This window comes from Chrysemys picta, chromosome 23 (genome assembly GCF_011386835.1).
Source record: "Chrysemys picta bellii isolate R12L10 chromosome 23, ASM1138683v2, whole genome shotgun sequence".
In the NCBI taxonomy this organism is placed as follows: Eukaryota; Metazoa; Chordata; order Testudines; family Emydidae; genus Chrysemys; species Chrysemys picta.
In genome coordinates, this window is record NC_088813.1 from 18883585 (window position 1) to 18901807 (window position 18223).

At 50.9% G+C, this 18223-nt stretch overlaps 1 protein-coding gene across 4 annotated transcripts in view; it reads right to left on the reverse strand.

Moving 5' to 3' along the window:
- RSPO1 (R-spondin 1) overlaps positions 1–18021 on the reverse strand; it is a 41734-nt gene extending 23713 nt beyond the window's left edge. For 2 of the 4 annotated variants that reach the window (XM_065576736.1, XM_065576735.1), the window contains exons 1-2: positions 17963–18021; positions 17239–17358 (exon numbers count right to left, since the gene is read on the reverse strand). The gene's annotated coding sequence lies outside the window, so the exon portion shown is untranslated. Of the gene's footprint in view, positions 1–17238; positions 17769–17962 lie in introns of those variants that run through there. The other 2 variants (XM_042853979.2, XM_042853980.2) reach the window with 2 other exon arrangements.
- Between the last annotated feature and the right edge of the window lie 202 nt (positions 18022–18223).

Sequence of the window (18223 nt, forward strand, 5' to 3'; positions counted from 1 at the left end):
AGAATGGGGGGGGGGGTCAGGCAGCAGATCTGCAGGGAGGAGATTGACAGGTAAAATTACTTCACGGACATATCTGGAAGTTCCTGTTTGCTTAAAAACTAATAGCAACCTATTTCCTTTGAGAACGTTAACATGACTGAGTGTAGTTTTTACATTGAATAAGGGCTGGCCTATTTCTAGCTAGAATGTACTTAAAGTGCTGCCAGTCCCGATCACTGCTCGTCTGACGGCGACCAGCTGTAGGCGTGGCTCTTGTAGGCTGCCAGCTTCAGAGATGTCTCCCGTCGAGTGGCCTCATTGAATGTCTGGTGACTTAAGTAGCTATTGATGTGATTGTAGCTACTGAGATTTCATGCTGTGCGTAGGGACAGTGCTGCTCATCCTCCCTCGCACAGACTAGATACGATTGTCCCAGGTCAGAACCACAAGCCAAAATGTCCTGCACAACAAAATTTAAAAAAGCCCCTGGAAATAGCAAAATGACTCTTCTGTCAGTCAGCTTTGCCCAGGACAAGGCACAGGCCCCACGTTTTCCCAGCCTTAAAACATTGTCATCACCTGGAAAGTGTCCTAGATCATCCATTTTTTATAAATCGGAAATACTTGATAAATTCACCAAACCATGCGCAGGAGTTGTCATTTTAGGGCTGTCTCCTGCCTTCGCTCTGCTGCTACTGTAGATCCAGCCAGCAGAGGAAGCCCAAGTTAATTAACAAAGACTATTCTCACAGCTGTGCTGATGTCACTGCAATGAACAGTGATGTACCAGTCGGGAAGCAATGGTGGCATGTGCGGATGGACAAATCAGGGCAAGAGCAACTCCGACAAAAAGCAAATTGTTCTGTGCCATTGTTCTAGGGGGGTAAAGAGAAATGAGAGAAAATGTCTGTGTGTAGGGTGACCAGATGTCCCCATTTTATAGGGACAGTCCCGATTTTTGGGTCTTTTTCTTATATAGGTACCTATTACCCCCACCCATGTCCCAATTTTTCACATTTGCTGTCTGGTCAGCCTATCTGTGTGTGTGACAATGTCCCTATAGGAGAAAGGGTGCCAGCAATGTCTGTAATAGGGGATTGGAAGTCAGGGCCCCTGGGTTCTCATCTGCCTCCGCCACTCATTTGCTGTGTAACCTCTGAACAAATCTCTTACTTCTTTGTGCCCCATTTCTTCTATCTGTAAAATGGACTTAATATATTACTACTTGTATTACAGTGATGCTCAACCAAGTACAGGCCCCCCTTGAGCTACTGCTGCACACACACATTGTAAGAGACAGTCCCTACCCCAAAGACCTTACAACCTAAATAGACAAGGCAGAATTATTATTCCTGTTTTGCAGCTCGGTAATTGAGGCACGGAGCAATTAAGTGACTTGACCAAGGTCACACGGGGGTCTGTGACAATGATGCCTGATGTCCTTGGTCCTGGACCAGTGCCTTAACCACAAGACACTTTTCCACTCCAGGAATATTGACGTGCCCTAGAGCAGATTAATTCATTCATATTTGTAACACTCTCAGGAACATGGGAATTGCCAGACTGGATCAGACTCAGGGTCCATCTAGGCCTGTGTCCTGCCTCTGACAGGGGCCAACACCAGCTGCTTCAGAGGAAGGGGTAAGAAACCTGCAGTAGCACGTGTGGGATAATTGGCCCTCATGAAGGTCCCTAACTCCTAATAGTTAGGGATTGGTTTAAGCCCTGAAGCCTGGAGTTTTATCTCTCTTCCAATACCCTTCTTTCAGCACTAACCATAATGACTCTGGACATTTCTGCCCTCCAGGTAAATGCCTAATTGCGCATTGAATCTTGTTAAGTTTCTAGTCTCAGTGGCATCATGTGGCAGCGAGTTCCAAGGTCTAACTGAAGATCTGGATGACCCTTGAACAAAAGATGTTGAAAAAGAACAACATGTTTTCATGATAAAAGCCGTTTCCTTCCAGCTCTAGCACGACACTTCCCAGAATGAGCAATGATGGATAAAAGGGGGAAGCTTCAGGATTTGAGGTGTGATCAACAGCTACAGAGTTTGAAAACAAACCTAGCAACTGTGCAGAACTGGCAGTGCTGGCCTGGACTCCAGACATATGCGCACTGCCCAGACAGTGCAGCCAAGGGAACAATGTGCTGCTTCGCTTTGGAAATGACCGAGGAGGTGATTTTTCTGTGTATTGTGTGTCTGGGAGGAAGTGAGACATCCCGGCTAAATAGAAAACTCTGACACAGCTCTTCTGGCAATGCAAAACCCCACCAACTGCAGCCTTTGTGTGGGAATAAAGGGGACAACATTCATGCTGTGAGGTCAAATGAAACAGAAAATGATTTTAATCCCTTTAAAATAACTCTGCATCGCCGATGCTCCCAGGGCCAGCCTAGATGGGTCTGGAACTCAGTGGGGGCTGCAGGAAGACCCCCACATGTGCTGATTCTAAACCGCTCGGAGCTTGGCACGGAGAGCGTCCCCACCCCCCATGGTACCAGGATCTCTCACACGCTGAAGGGAAGGGGCTTTCCGCAGAGTTTGTACGCTAGGAGCCCAGGTGCGTGGTTGGCGTAAAGTAGTGCAGCTCCATTGCCTTCAGTGGAGCCATGGCCATCTGCACCAGCTGAGGATCTGGCCATAGGCCTCCAAAATGAGTCTGCAAACAGTTCAAGCCACGTGCCATGCTGCTAATCTCAGCTATGCAGCAATCTGCCGGTGCCTCCTACAGTTCAGCGTGGCAGCCTCTCCCTCCCTCCGCGGGTCAGCCGGGAGCAGCCAGCGGGCTGTTTACAGCGCTCAGACTTTGGCTTCAGACCAGCACTTGCAAACCCAGCCTCGAATCCCACTAGCATGCAGGTACCAACCAGCGACAGCCAGCCAGGGGAAGAGGCCTGGGCAGATCTTGCAAACCCGTGCTGGCATTACCTATAGCAGGGGGTCATCGCTCTGGTTCCCCACCCCGGGGACTTCTCCTGGGAACTTGTCTTGGCTTGGAGACACACTGGCTGACGAAGAGGATTCTGATGGTCATTCCTGTCACTGCCTCCCGGCCCATCACCACAGTAGCCAAGAGCTTAGAGAAACTGTATCTCCACTGCACTCCTCTGGGCATTAAACCCACTACTTTAAAGTATCACTTCTTGTGCAATCCTGCTCCCGTTACCCCAGGCCGGCAGAGAATCCACAGCCCTGTTAGTTCCTCTAGGCCAGCCCAGTGCATTGCCGAGTCTTTTGTCCCAGCTAGTGTCCAATGTCCCAGCCCAGGCAATGAAGTTTTCATCCACGATCTTGAGACCTGAGCCAAAGCCCAGTGCAGTCAGTGGAAGTGCCTCCGGGCCTTTGAGAACAGTTCTGGGCCCGCTGAAGTCCTTTACCCGCCTCTCACTCCCTGTGGCTTAGCCTGCCTCCAGCTGGAAGGAACAGATACACTCTTACGCAGCAGCTGAGGGTGAGAATGTGCCTCAGGGCCAGCGCTGGGGAATATTCAACTCCACTGCTGAATACAGGCCCCATGGCCAAGAGGAATTCTGGGCTAGCTGCTCTGGGCACTCAGCATGAGAGGAAGGAAAGAGGTCTCTGGCGATGCCCAGGATGGGGGAGATCCCCCTTGGCAAAGGGCCAGGGCAGGGCCAGCACTGAACAGAGGAGCTGGATTCAGGAAAGTGTGCCCCTCCCCTGCTCTAACAGCGTAACAACCCTGAGCACTGGCTGGCAGTAGGATTTGAACCCAGCACCAAACTACAGGCCTCTACCACTTGAGCTGAAGGAGTAAATCCTGTTAGCTGGTGGCGGTAACAGACCATCATCCTCTAATGGACCAGCCGCTAGACGGGGACATGACCCCTATCTTGCCCATGTGTTGCGACAGCACATCTCCGATTGAGGTGTTCATGCTCAAATGGAAAGCTGAGGTTGCCGCACAATGCTGAGGCCTGTGAACTATTTCTCACACGCCGGGCAAAGGGTCATTGCCCTCCTCCTAGCCTCGTGACTTTGAGCTTCACCACGGCCCTGCTGTGGCCCCCCGAAAGCTGCCCTGGCAGGAGCACAGCGCTTCCCATGTGCTTGTCGTTAGATCCTGCAGCAGCACCCAGAGGGGGTTCAAAGAAATAGTTAGTCACTCGGGTAAACACCAACTTGTGCTGTGCTTTGAAGGCTGTTTGCTGCCGGTTGCTTTATAAACATTGTCAAGTGCTTCAGTGAGGCCGAGGAGTGTTTCCCAACGTGGGGCTGTGTGCGGGGGCGGCGCGATCCCCTTCCCCCTGGCCCGGACTGACACACACACGAAGAGAAGGCATGCACGGTCACGTGGCGCAGCGTGGACATCCCGCTCTGGAGCAGAGGAGGGTTGTGGCTGAGTTTGGGCCCTTCTGCAGCAAAGTGCACGTCCTATACACTTGTCCTAATCTGCAATCACCTTCCCAGCTGCCTGGGGGTGAACAGCAGCCAGCAGCTCCCAACACCTGCAGCCAGGCGCTTCCCAGGCCCAACGCTTTGGACTGGTCCGAGTGTTCTCATTTTACTCCATCGGGCCCAGGCAAGTTCACAGAGCTCATCGGAGAGGCAGAGTTTAGCCTGGATTTGGACCCACCTAGTACCGCACCTCCCCGGGCTCTGCTCTCGCCAGAGGGAGTCACTGAGGCACCGTAGGAGGGAGGCAGAGCTAGCAAAGGCAGCAAAAATATTCTCCTCTAAACAAGTGTCTGCGGCACCAAGACAGGATCCCATCGGCCATAGGCGGCTCCTGGGGAGCCTCCATCCGCGACACAGTGAGGCCAGGAGCATGGCTATGGGGGGTGGCGGGGACGTAGTCTTCTCTGGATGCACACGGCAGGGTTTGCACTGTAGCAACAGGCAGCCAGGCTCTTATTACAGACTAGACAACACTGACTTGTGAATAGGGCAAGAGCAGCACAATATTGCCTGACGGTTACAACTGCCCCGTGTTTGTGACTAAAGCTAGATGGCATTCACTGCAGGGAGCATTTTTGCTCCAATTCCTCGACATCTGCACTGGCTTCCAGCTGCAATTCTGTGCATTGCCTTTGATCTAGAAAGCCTTGTGTGGCTTGGGACCTGAATGTGAAGCCCACCAATCTCCCCACGTGCACCCCGCTGCTGAGGAGTTCATGGTAACATCTGCAGGCCAGAGACAGGGAATTCGCAGAGAGGGGAGAGGGTTGGACCCTGGGATGCATTTCCCTTGCTGCTCCAACAGACTCTGAGATACAGGAGAAAGGTGAAATGTAGTTTCCAAAACCCACCCTCAGACTACAGCAGGGTGGAGGAGTTGCAACAAACAATGAATCTGGCATGTCCTGCCTTCTTCTCCCCCTGCAGATGGGGTCCGATTCTCCCAAAGGAACTCCTGGTGCAAAATCAGTCACCGAACAATTTCTGCAGACCATTCTCAGCCCACAAGCCATTCATTGCAGTGGTTAGTTAATTTGTGCCAGGTCAGAACCCAGCACCTCTGGGCCTGGCAGGTCAGAGCCTGGCCCCTCTGGGCCTGGCAGTTCACAGCCCCGGCACCTCTGGGCCTGGCAGTTCAGAGCCTCTGGGCTTGCCATGTCAGTTATGACAGTAAAATAATTGTTTGAGCCCTGGCACCTCTTTCATTACAAATAAAGCACTGGTTCATTGCATGTGTTCAGTATTTGAAATTCCAGCACCATTCCTTTTGATTGGACAAACTGGTCACATGGTAGCTTTCCTTTTGCTGATTACAGCAGGTTTCTGGTTCAAATAGTCATGATTATGAATTCAAAATTGGCTTCTGAGAACCGTCTCCAGTCCTTCTGCAGAATTCGCTGTCTAGGCAAACATTCCCAGCTGTAAACACAGCTGCTAGAACTTTCACAGAGAAAACTCCCCGCACGCAGAGGGCTGGGCCAGCATCATGTCTGTGCACCACTTACATCCCACTTAAACCCTCCAGTTGGGGCTTCTGCCGTGCAAAGGCCTTGGAGTTTCACATGGAAAGCAACCTCGGAGGGTGCCAACACACTCGAAGCAAATTCCTTTCATGTTCCATGTTCTACCCCAGACAAAACCTCAGAAGCGAGGGGTGGCTGCTGGCCCAGCAGAGCAAGTGAGTTTGTGTCCTAGCTGGAGGTGGGGCATGCCGAGATATTTAGCTAAAATTTGCCTTCTCTGCAGACACTCCCGAGATTTTAAAGCTAGAAGGGGGCTAGCCTGACCTCCTGTGTAACTACATCTCAAATGCACAGGAGAAATCAGAAACAACAGATTCCAGTGTTCCCCAAAGGCTCCAGCCTAGACTCCTGAGGTGCTTTCATCTTTCACACAGAGAAAGGGGAAAGTGCATGGATGGGGCAGGAGGACCTGTTCCCAGCTCTTCCTCCCAATCTCGGGCCGTGAAATACGATTCTTCAAGCTATTGAAGACATCAGTCAAGCTCAGGTTGCTGCAAACTATTCCCAGTCTAAATATTAGCAGGGTGGTAAGAGATTTATTCCGTTTTCCCTTCGGCGGGGAGAATTTAGGGTAACCTGAATTGCTCTGTGTTCATTTGTGGAGAGACTTGTCCTAGCATCCAAGATGACAGCAAGCCTTCTTGTTTGCAATTCTGTCAGGATAAATTGGTACTTGGGAGCCCCATTCAAACCAAAAAATGTAAACCATCTGGATAATTCACCATTAGCCTCCTCCACATGAGGTGAGATAGACCAACATGATCTGCCTGGAAGATTGCAGAAATAACCCATAATAACCAAATTGCTGATATATTGCTCCTTGCTAAACATATCCAGCTATCCGTAATGTAAACGGGATCTCCTGAAGGTTTACTGAGTCGGGGAGAGAAGGACCAGATGCTTGTGTGAGGACTGGAGACAGGACAAAGGAGATAATATTCCAATGGCAGCGGCGTACGACCCCCTGTGAAGTCCTGCCCGCTCGCAAGCACAAACCCTGCCTGCTGGCTACATGATAAGAATGTTTGGGGGAGGGGAAGCTGGCATCAGGGCTTGGAGCTGGGTGAATAATCTGTCATTTGTAATGCACAATTTATCTGATGAATTTCACCGCGTTAGTTCTTTGCACAAAGGGCAGATTTCTGGAATTTATTCATTCTTCCGAGTTATTTCCCAAATGGTTTCACTGCCGCTTTGCTGCAGGAATTCAAACGCTGAGCTGTTTTGATTGGGTGTGTAGGTGACACAGTATGGCTCTTTCCCGTCTGCACCGCTGTAATGCTTACGGTCAGGTTTGCAGCGTAAATACTCACCATTACACATTCAGAATTTGTTTTCCACTAATATTTTGCAACATTGATTTAAAATTCACTGTTCCGGTGAAAATTCTTGCCTGTACAGCTCACCGGCTGGCCGGGACATTTATAGAAAGGGAACACAGTCCAGGAAAATCAAATGACTATTTGCTAGAAACAATGTGTGAAATTCATCCCATGCAGAGAGGGGCCAGCACGACGCATGTCGGACACATGACAGAGCCGACACCAACCTAGGGCACCAGCCTGCTGAGTGCCCCTTTGCTCACTCTCTACAGCACCCCAGGCTTTGGGGGTTGAAGTGGGGCGTGGGCCCAGGGCCGGTGCCTCTCCAAGTATTCATTTGATTTTTGTTTTTAAACAAATGTGCTTTGGCCATTGCTACTCCCCCCCGGCCAGCACTGCACAGTTTGTCAGGTGCGTGATGGGCTTTTCTGCTCTTCCTCTGAAGCAATAGGCACTGCACTGGCGAAGGCTAGAGGCAGGCACCAGACTAGAGAGGCCTGCATGGTGAATCCTATGTTCCTAAGACCTCCTCTACACGTAAACTTGCACCAAAGTAACCAGCTCAGAGCTGTTTGGGGCCAGGCTGTAGCAGGCTAATGCCTTGGGAGGTGTTTGCTTTGCCATGTGTCTGACAGGACTCTCCACTTTGCGGTCTCGGTCCTGTTTACTTTGCACCCTTCTCACGCCTGCTTGCATTGCTGCCCCCTGGTCCTGACAGCTGGTCAGCCTATTGGAGTAGACCAAACCCACTTCAGCATGTTCAGACGAGCTGTCGCCCGTTGCCTGACACACCCCGATCAGGGCTGCAGGGGAGAATGAGTTCCGATGGGCAGCCAGACAGGTAGGTCGAAGACGGACACTGATGGAGCTTTCTGCATCATACTGGGTTAAATCCCCGGTTCAGAGCCTTGGCAAAAGGCTGCAGCATGTCTCACAAGTGTCCCAGAGGACAAACCACCAGGGCCCTGTGCTCCAGCCTTGTGCACAGGCGCAGGCAGGATTTGTGCTGTCGTCCTGGTTTGGCAGTGGGGTACCTCACTCACTGGGCACAGCTGTGAATGACACACAAGCCGCTAGGCAGGGGACAGCCTGGCCCATCATTTTCACCCTAAATTTGCCTCCATCCTCTATAGCACAAGTGTCTGTGTCTCCACTTGTGAAGTATTTAGATTGGATGCCTCAGACCATGCTATTAGCCCGTCAGGCTGCAGACTGTGACCCCCCTGGATTTTCTGTTTCTTTTTACAGCCACTTTTACAATGGGGGCCTGAACTGTGAGTAGGGCCTGGACGTGCTACTGTCAGATACACATAATAATAATTAATGAGGCAGGTGGTCCTACGCTATTGCAACACAAGGACAGTCCCTCACACCTGCAATGCAAAGAACAACACACTTTCCCATGAGACAGACCTGGGTATTATGGGACACGTGGCCCCCATCCCATGATCCAGACCCGCGCTGCAAACCCTGCACGGAAAGCGAGAAGTAGCATGGGATTTGCTGATGAAGCCACGCCATCTTTGGACAGGCTGGCAGCTCTCCCTGGTACAGAACAGCCACTGGTCCCTGCCCACAGCCAGCCAACGTCCTGCACAAGCTTTTGGCACATAATAGAATCAAGAATCTAGACACTTGGGAAGCGGATGGGTCTGCAGCTCAGAGCTAGATTAGAGCAACACTGTGCCTGCGCGGAGTCCTGCACCCCTACCAGCTGTGCGGCTGGATACCGGGAGAGCGGCGTTGCCTCCGCAGCCATCCCTGCTCAAGAAAGCAGAGCTTGTCGTTCTTATTTTTATGATGCTTGTCGTCTAATGTTGGCTCCACCTGTCCCCTGCTACAAACCTACAGCAGCAGCCCTGTTCTATCCGACGTGATTTTCCAGCCACCTAGAGGCCAAGCAATAGAGTGAACTCCAGCCAGTTAGCCCAGCCCCGTGGTCAGGGAACTGAGTAATGCTGCTGTGAAGCCGGGGTAGAAGAGAGGAGAACGGGGCCCTCGGAGCCAGCGCCTCGTGGCCCAGGCCCTGGCAGTTCTGCTCAGAGACTAGAGCTTGCCCCTCTTTGCATGTCGCACGCCAAACCCTCTGCGATGCAGCCACTGTCAGTCACCTTCTGCAGGCATTAGAAGTGACATCTCAGTAACCCAGAAATGATACAAGAACACTGCATCTCTGGGAACTTCACAGCTCTGTTAGCGTCTGCTCTGGGGCCAGACTTTTTATGACCTCCTCTCCAGATGGTATGAATCCATTTGGAAACAAAAGTAGTTGCAGTAAGATACAGAGAACTAACTGCTGGATGTGCAGCATCTGCCACTCAGGGCCTGTCTGTCTCAGAGGCCCCGGGCCTTCTGCCATCCCTGGCACGCACCCCTTGCTACAGAACCGTGCACCTGGTTGTGAAGAACACTTTCCAAACACGGACCAAGTGTCAAAGGAGGGGTGGTGTCTGCCTGAGTCTGCAGACTGCCTGAAACACTGGGCCAAATTCTCCATTAGTGTAAACTGGCCCATCTTCAAAAGTGCCTCCTCCTACTTTCAGCTTGCTAGGAAATTCTCCTCTGCTCCCACCCATGTGTTTGTCAGGTTCCAGTAACTGACGGCACGTGAGCCTGATGGCTTACTGACACGGGGCCACTTGACCCTGCATAGACCCTGCTTTACTAGCTCAGAGGAGTGGGACCTGTCCCACTCGGTTCAGAAACCTAAAGACAACGGTGTAAATGTTAACGTCGCTGGCTGCTTCGCTGCTCATCCAAGCAGGAAGATCCAGAGAACGTTATGCAGACAGCCCTCAGTACACGAGAGCCACAGATTAGTACAGGCTGCTCCAGCTCTGTCACATGGGCCTTTCCCAACTCATCCTACAGGGCTGCTCCAACTCCACAGGAGAGGAGAGAAGGAGCGAGGTGCAATTCAAATGTTGACATGTACGTATGTTGTACGGGGATTACGCCATCAAATGTCCATTCTGCATCTGTCTGCAGCAGCTCCGCTGAGGAGACCCACTGTGATGAGATGTGCTGTCCATGGGGCCACGAGGAAAGGGTCTGAACTGTGATGTTACTGGCGCTCGTTCGAATGTTTCAATCATGGGATGACATTCAAAGGGCGAGGTCATGCACTTAGGGTCTCCCAGTAAGAATTTCTGCTACGAGCTGGGAGCTCATCAGGTGGAAGCGACAGAGGAGGAGGGAGACCTGGGGGTGTGGGTGAAGCACAGGATGAGTGGGAGACACTAAAATGATGTGGCTGTGGCTGTGGCAAAGGTGACCCTAGAATGTATTGGACAAGGCCCTGGTGAGACCTCAGCTGGAGTCCTGTGTGCAGGTTCAAGAAAGATGAATTCAGACTGGAACTGGTGCAGAGACGGGCTATGAAGCTGATCAGGAGAATGAAGAGCCTGTCTTTGAGAGGAGACTGGAAGAGCTCGGCTTGTTTAGTCTAACATAAAGAAGGCTGAGAGGGGATCTGACTGCTATAAATACATCGGGGATAAATACCAGGGAGGGCGAAGAGCTATTGAAGCTACAGGACAATGCTGGCACAGAACGAATGGGAATAAACTGGCCATGAACAAATTCAGGCTGGAAATTAGAAGGTTTCTAACCACCAGAGTGGTGGAGGTTCTGGAACAGCCTCCGAGCAGGAGTTATGGGGGCAAACAACAATTAGTTTTAAGAGAGAGCTGGACAAATGTATGCGTGTGATTGTATGACAGGTTGCTTGTGACGGTGGGGACCAGGACTCAGAAGTCCTGGGGCTCACAGTTTACATCTTATGTTCCTAAAAGCTTATGCTTCAGGGTTTCAGGTAGCCAGCTGCAGGGGTCAGGAAGAGATATCCCACCCCTCCCCTCCCCCAGTGTATTCTGGGTTTTTCTTTTAACTCCTTTTTCTGATGCATTGGGGTGGCCATGGCTAGAGATGGCACTGAGCATTCTCCCTCTCAGGTGCTTGCCTGGCTGGTTCTTGCTCACATGTTCAGGGTCTCACTCACTGCCACATGTGGGGCTGGGAAGGAATTTCCCCCCAGGTCACGTAGGCAGTGACCTGGGGTGATATTGTGGGTTTTGTTGTTGTTGTTGTCTTCCTCTGCAGCTGGGGTGCGGGTCACTTGCCAGGATTATCTGGGTGTCTCTCACTTAATTGTCTCCCTGCCATTGAGGGGGCCTCGCGCCCTGGTGCACTTTGGTCCCTCCTCATCTCTCCTCATGGCACAGAACAGTCCGGTCTCCTGAGGGCTGTGATATTTTGGGCTCATTTCAGTAGTTGGCTTTAGTGTGCAGGTGCAGGCTGACACATACAGGAGGTCCGAGTAGCTGATCTGGTCCCGTCTGGCCTTAAACTCTATGCCTAGCACAAATGTAGCCCGTTGCATTCCTAGGCCCTGATGTGCTTTACAAAGCTGGGTAGCTTCCATTATCCCCATTTTATGGATGGAGAAACAGAGACCTACCGACGGCCACCCAGCAAGTTGGTGGCAGAGCTGGAGCTAGAAGTCAGGCCTCCTGCATCTCCCGCTTCTGCTCCATCTCGCAGCCAGGGCGGCCTTCCCACCCATACTTGGAGCTGCTTGTGTGATGCTCTCAGCCAGTTACCAGGAGCAGCAAAGCCCAGCTATTACACACTTACAAATCTCATCGGGAAGGTCAACTAATCATTGGAGAGATTTGGTGTGGACAGGAGAATCTTTTTCTGCCAACGGTGCCTAGTCCTCAGCATCGTTAAATAAACCTACTTCATAAATACAGATTAAAATAAATCTTCACAAGTTAAACAAAGTAAAACGCCAGCCTTGCAGGCAGTGATTCAGCCTGTGTTTATATTACACCAGCTCCGTTTTGCTTTGCCTTTCCCTCCCATTAAAAATGTGCAATGACGTTACTTGGAGACAGTGAGGAGTAGCTGTTAGAAGGTTTGCTTGGAGGGGTGGGGTGAGGCTGGTGATCTGGCTTCTAGCTCTGAAGCTGCCACTGAATTGCTAGTTCCCCCTGGGACAAGTCACTTTTCCTCTCTGAGCCTCAGTTTCCCCATCTGGAGAACCAGGTGAGCGCTAACACTCGCGCAAGGGAAGTGCTTTGAGATGCTCCAGTGAAGAGTGCCACGTATGTTCATCGTTGGATCACTTAACCACCAGAGCGTGCCTGGCATGCCTCCGGCCAGCAAGCATCCATCCACATACACACTCAAAGCCACTTTGTTCTGCTTAATCCCTCAGGCAATAAAAATCAGCGGCGTTAAGTCAAATGTCCTAACCAGAAGGCCTTTATTTGATATTATATTTCAGAGCCAAAGTTCTGCCAAAACCATAAACCATCAAGCTAAGCACTGAAAAAAATAAAAAACCTGGCAGCAGAATTCTCCACAGCATTGTTGAGGTTTGAGTCCTTCCGCCGGCTTCTGCAAAGCACTCACATCAGCTCTGCTGGGAGCCTAGCAATAGGGACTGTGTCTAGAACAGACTCCTGCCTGCCAGAGGTCCCACCTGCCCCTTGCCACCGCCTTGCTTGGCTACATTACCACGTCACTTTCACATCCACCCACCATTCTGAGCTGGGCCCCATATTCTCTCTCAAGGCTGTATCCTGCAGCTCATGTTGTCACCACCTATCCGCACTGGGTGGAGATACCATTGCGCTGGTTAGACTGACGAGGAAGAATGCCCTTGCAGTAAAGGTGTTAGACTGGGCCTCAGTACACCTGGATTCAGTCCTTGGTTCTGCCACAGAGTCACCATGTGACCTAGGGAAGTCACTTATTCTTAGCTGTGAAAAGGGGGTGATAATATTCTATTTCTTTCACCCTCAGTCTGCCTGGTCTATTTAGACTGCAAGCTCTTGAGAGCAGAGACTGTCTCTCACTAGGTGTCTATACAGCCCCTAGTACACAGTATGCCTCTAGGTACTACTAAAATATTAATCAGAGTCATTACTACACGTACCAATGCTCCAGGATCGCCTGTGGTGCAACACATTATAAACCGACACCTAAGGTAGGAAACTTCCTACCCATAGAAGACTCTCATCATCTTCTCAGTTTGCTTCTATGAAAGACACTCTATAGCGAAAGAGGCCACCTCCAAGAGCAAACCCAGCAAGTGCAACAGGTGTTAACCCTCATGGGAATCCAAAAGGGAGCCCTGAAGTTCTGGGCGTGATGACGAGCTCAGGTGCTTGTGTGAGTGAGGGAGAGACACAACACCTGCGTTCCTTCTGCACCTTAGTGTGCCTTCTGGCGTCATTATAAATGCACAGGAGGCATCATGTCAGGCACTGCTACATTAAATGGTATTGGGAGCAGATTAGGAGTGTGTCTGGGGATTTTGTTTGGGACAGGTCCAATGCAAACATTCCTTCATTTCCCCCAGGGCTTTTTTGCAAGGTAGAACTGTACATTGCATTGTCCCTGGGTTCAGTAACGCACTTACAAAATGCAAACTAAAGATGAAAAGCAGAGGTCCAGATGAGGAAGAGAAGACTCAGAAGAGGTGTTTTCAGCTGCGTTTTCAGAGCAGACCAAGGTGGGGCTAAATGTGCGGCTGTTCCCTTAGAAGCACCCTCTGAATATTTCTGCTAACCTCAGTCACTGAAAGCCAGGATTGCCTCCCTCACAAATACTTAACAGAGTTAAAGACAGAGAGACAAGAGAAGAGGCACCTGCCCACACTGCATGAGGACAGAACCCCTCACTCTTCCTCTGTGACCCTCAGAGAACTAGTGCAAAGCCCTAAATAATTCTGAGCAAACTGCCGAAGGCTGCAGGCTGGTCGACACACGAACGAGCGCCTCTTTGGTTAAGCCGCTGCAAGCCCCTGTTCTTTCGGTTTAAGAGCATCCACACAACAGTTTGCATCCGTTTAATTAAATCGCTTTACATTCACACCAAGCCTCCATGGCTTAGGCCAGGCGTCCATTCGGAGCATTTTGCCAGTAGAGCAACATCCGTATGCTACGCTGGCAGAGCGCTCCTAGTGTGAACACCGCTTATACCCCTTTGCTGGTATAGCTTATTCCACCCCCTGGGCAAAATAAACGAAAAGCGCATCTTTGCTGCTAGAGCTGTGTCTGCATTAGGGCCTTTTGGTAGCACAGCTGTGCTGGTTAAAACTCACATCTCCTCATGCCTCTGACCAACAGAGCTGCCAGGGCTGGCAAAAGTTTGCAGTATAGACCTGCCCTGAGAGAAGCCAGCGTGAGTGAAAAGCTGATGTGCGAATCGCTTTGCGCAGAACAGGGGTGAAACACGGGCTCAGAGTCCCAGGGCAACATGCAGCGCTGTCTGTGCAGAGGACGAAGCCCCATGCAAAGGAAGCATCTGCTAAACACAAGATTCCTAAAAGGATTCCCAGCACTCTTGCCGCCCTGTCTAAATGTCACACTGGCTTCAAAATCTGAACCCTGCAGAGCCCCAGAGTCCTGCACTCCCCTCAGAAGCAGATGGAAAAACAAGACTGGGAAAAATCAAGAGAGCCCCCAGCTTTGTTTGGGACAGGACAAGGAGATTGGGGGGTGGAGGTCTTGTGCTCTCCCTGATCAAGGCGTTCCAGCAAGTTTAGCTGTGAACTAATTTGCAGTCTGTCTTCTTGGGGGAATTCTACTGCTGCCACTTGAACAGAGGGACCCGGGGGACTGGGCTGCGGCTGGGTCAGGGACAGGAGAGATGCAGGGAGGACTCCAGCAGCACAAGCCTGGGGTGTGCCGCCGGGCTGCCCCCAAAACCTGGCACTGCTCAGCTGCTCACACAACCTGCCCGGGTTGGTCTGTAATGCGAGGCTTTCTCCAGCAGACACAGGCCAAGTCCAGCATGTAAAAGCAACTTGGGGAAGCTAAAATCAGAAGGTGTCATCCCCAGGAGCTGTCAGCTGGGGCTGTCTGAACCAGGGATACTTGGCAACACCTGTCTGTTTCTACTACCGGATTCGCCTTAACTGTACCCCAAAGGAGGGCATCTCTCCGGGTCAGGGCTATCTCCAGATCCCTGGCTGAGGGCAGGGAGTCGAGCTGGGAGCAGACTTCGCATGGGAGAACCTTGCCTTTCTCAAGAGCATATTTTGCTCCCTGTTGTTTGGTTTTCCTCTCTCTTTGCCCCATCACTGCTTTCTCCCTGTCTGGTGTTCCTTTTACATTCCCTTAGGGGGGTGGGAGTGTCGTGAGGGGGGGGAGCTGAGGTCTGTCTGAGTGGAAATCTGTGCAGCCTTTTACATGCACTGGTATTTGACACAGAGGCAGGATGGTCCTATGCTCAGGTGTTAGCCTAGGCTGGAGAAGAGGCAGGTTCAGTTCCCTGCTCTGCTGCAGACATCCGATGTGACTTTGGGCAAATCCCTGTCTCTCTGTGGCTCCGTTTCCCCTGCGCTGCCTCACCAGTAAATATTCCGACGTGCTCAGATGCTATGGTGCCAGGTCCCAGATAAATACCTGAGACTGACCGAAATAACGGGAACCCCCCAGGAACCTTCATCTCTCAGTGCAAGCTGGCTGTCTCCCAGGGGTCTCAGCTGTGAACAGTCCCACCCGAGGCACCTGTTGTGGCACCCCTGAGCAGTACGTACTCCTGGGAGTTGTCCCGCTGAGTGCATGGATCCCTAGGCAGGAGACAAAGGTTTCTAGCGTTGCTCAGCTCTGTGCCCAACAGTGCTGGGCAGAGAGAGAACGCCCAGTGCCCGCAGAGCCTTCCTCTGCTGGCAGGACAGTACTTTACATGCCTACCTCTCCCAAGTGATGCGTCTCCCTAGGGCACTGCTCTCCATCATGAGGGAGGTGCAAAGGACCCCATAGCCCTGACTTTGCAGGAGACAACAGGAATCTGCGGGACAGAAAGTCCCCAAACTCCCAGCGTTCTGCGCTCTCCCAGCTATAGGCAGATGGCACCGAGAACCCTTTGTGCCCTGAGGTGCTCCCCACAGAGCAGGCTTTTTTCTCCACATTCCGACCTTTCATTAAACAAAGCAAACCCAAACATCAGCGGCCAGCCCCTCTGGTTGTGGGAACACCCCCTAGTGCAGAGCCCAGTGCCTCGTTATCCCACCAGTTTGACAGCCAAACAGGGAGACAGCAGCACTTCCCAACGGGTGAACTCCCCCTGCACATCAGCAAGGGGTGTTAACTCGGACGTCTAATTACTACCAGCATCACTTGTAATCGTTTCCACACTGCTACCCCTGTGAGAAACAGCCAGTCAACACACTTACCGGGTGCCGTGCAGGTACCTGCGATGCACAGATGGCCCCTTCCTTTGCAAGGAGGCTGAATTATCATTGGCAATTTAAATATGCAAATAGTTTCCTACTCAGTTAGCTATCCTCCTGATTGTTCAGGTAACCGCAGCGCTTGCTCCTGTCTTTGAAAGTCAGGGTGGAACTGGTAGTGGTGGTACGGCCAGTTACGAAGTACTAGACGCCTGCGCTGCGGCTGGTGGGGTTTTGTGGCTGGTACAGTAGCAGCAGCTCATTTTAATATCCTAATACAGGGGTTCTCAAACTGGGGGTTGGGACCCCTCAGGGGGTCGCGAGGTTATTACATGGGGTGGTCGCGAGCTGTCACCCTCCACCCCAAATTCCACTTTGCCTCCAGCATTTATAATGGTGTTAAATATATTAAAAAGTGTTTTTAGTGTATAAGGGGGGGTGGCACTCAGAGGCTTGCTGTGTGAAAGGGGTCACCCGTACAAAAATCTGAGAACCCCTGTCCTAATACATATTTCTGAATAACTCTCCTTGTGTCCTACACTAAGATCTGGCAGGTAACATACAAGCAGAGAACAGAAATAACCCACCTTCCCCATAACACTTCTCCCAGTTTGGTGGTTGGGGCACTGAGGAAATCCCCACTGAGTTTGCTGTAATTCTTCACAGCTTCCCATTGTCCTAATTCATTAGCCATATTGCACGAGGCAAACCCACAAGTCAGAAGCCGACAAGGCTCACACTCCTAGCTAACAGCCTGCATTGCGAAAGCTTAATCTAAACAAACATGCATTGTGAAATCCTTACCTCCGAGTTGTCAGTCACTCATGACGGCTGAAGAGACTCTACTAGTTTCTCAGTTTTAAAATACCGCAAGAACAATCACAAAAATCGTCTGTTCCTCCAGGGAAAGTTACACGCAAGTTTCTGTCAAAAAAACAAACAAACAAAAAACCATCCCTGCCAGCTCACGGGGAAGTCTGGTGCAACAGGGCTTCTGGGGGTTCTTTGGCTGGTTGGTTTTGAGGCAGATTTCAAATAGCCTCACAAACTCTGCGGAGAGAAACAAACCCTTCTGGGATGTGCAGGATTTCAGCTCGTAAAGATTGCCCAGGCTAGTTTTTACTCCATCAGCCCACACTGCTCCCTGTGTATGTGATCATATCAGAGCAATTGGCACATTAATAACGCCTGCTCGCAAGGCCGCAGACTCCATCCCCATTCAAGGAATATGGTTGTGGGTTGTTGTTTTTTTTTAAATTATTATCATTACCAGAGTATCCAGCTTTGTAAAAGCATCCAGTGCAAACTCCAGCATGAGGGAATTCCACCCTACTAGTACCACCTCCTAAGACAATATCCAGCCAAAATATTGTGACTGTTGCAAAACCCGGACTGGAGCTCACCGAAGGACCATCCAATGTAACATCCAGAGCCAACAGGGTCTCAGTAAGTCCCTGCAGGGTGACATAACATAGGGTTCTTTGTAGTCTGTTTGATTTATGACCGTTAATTCTGATTCATTACTTACATTTCAGTGGTAACTGGCATATGAAATCTTTAGCAGTCACTACCGCATCTGTTAATAAACACAACAAATATTAAAAGCAGCTTGTTACCCTCTCGAGGGGAGACGAGACTAAGCAGACTAGCGTTAAAGCCTAGTTATTTTTCAGTCTGTAACTGTGCTGCAGGAGGAAACATTCACGCTTCGGAAGTTAAATAAAGATTTTCGTAGGAAAACAACCTGCTATGGCTGGGAGCTGTGCTCTGATACCTGCTGTCCCTGATT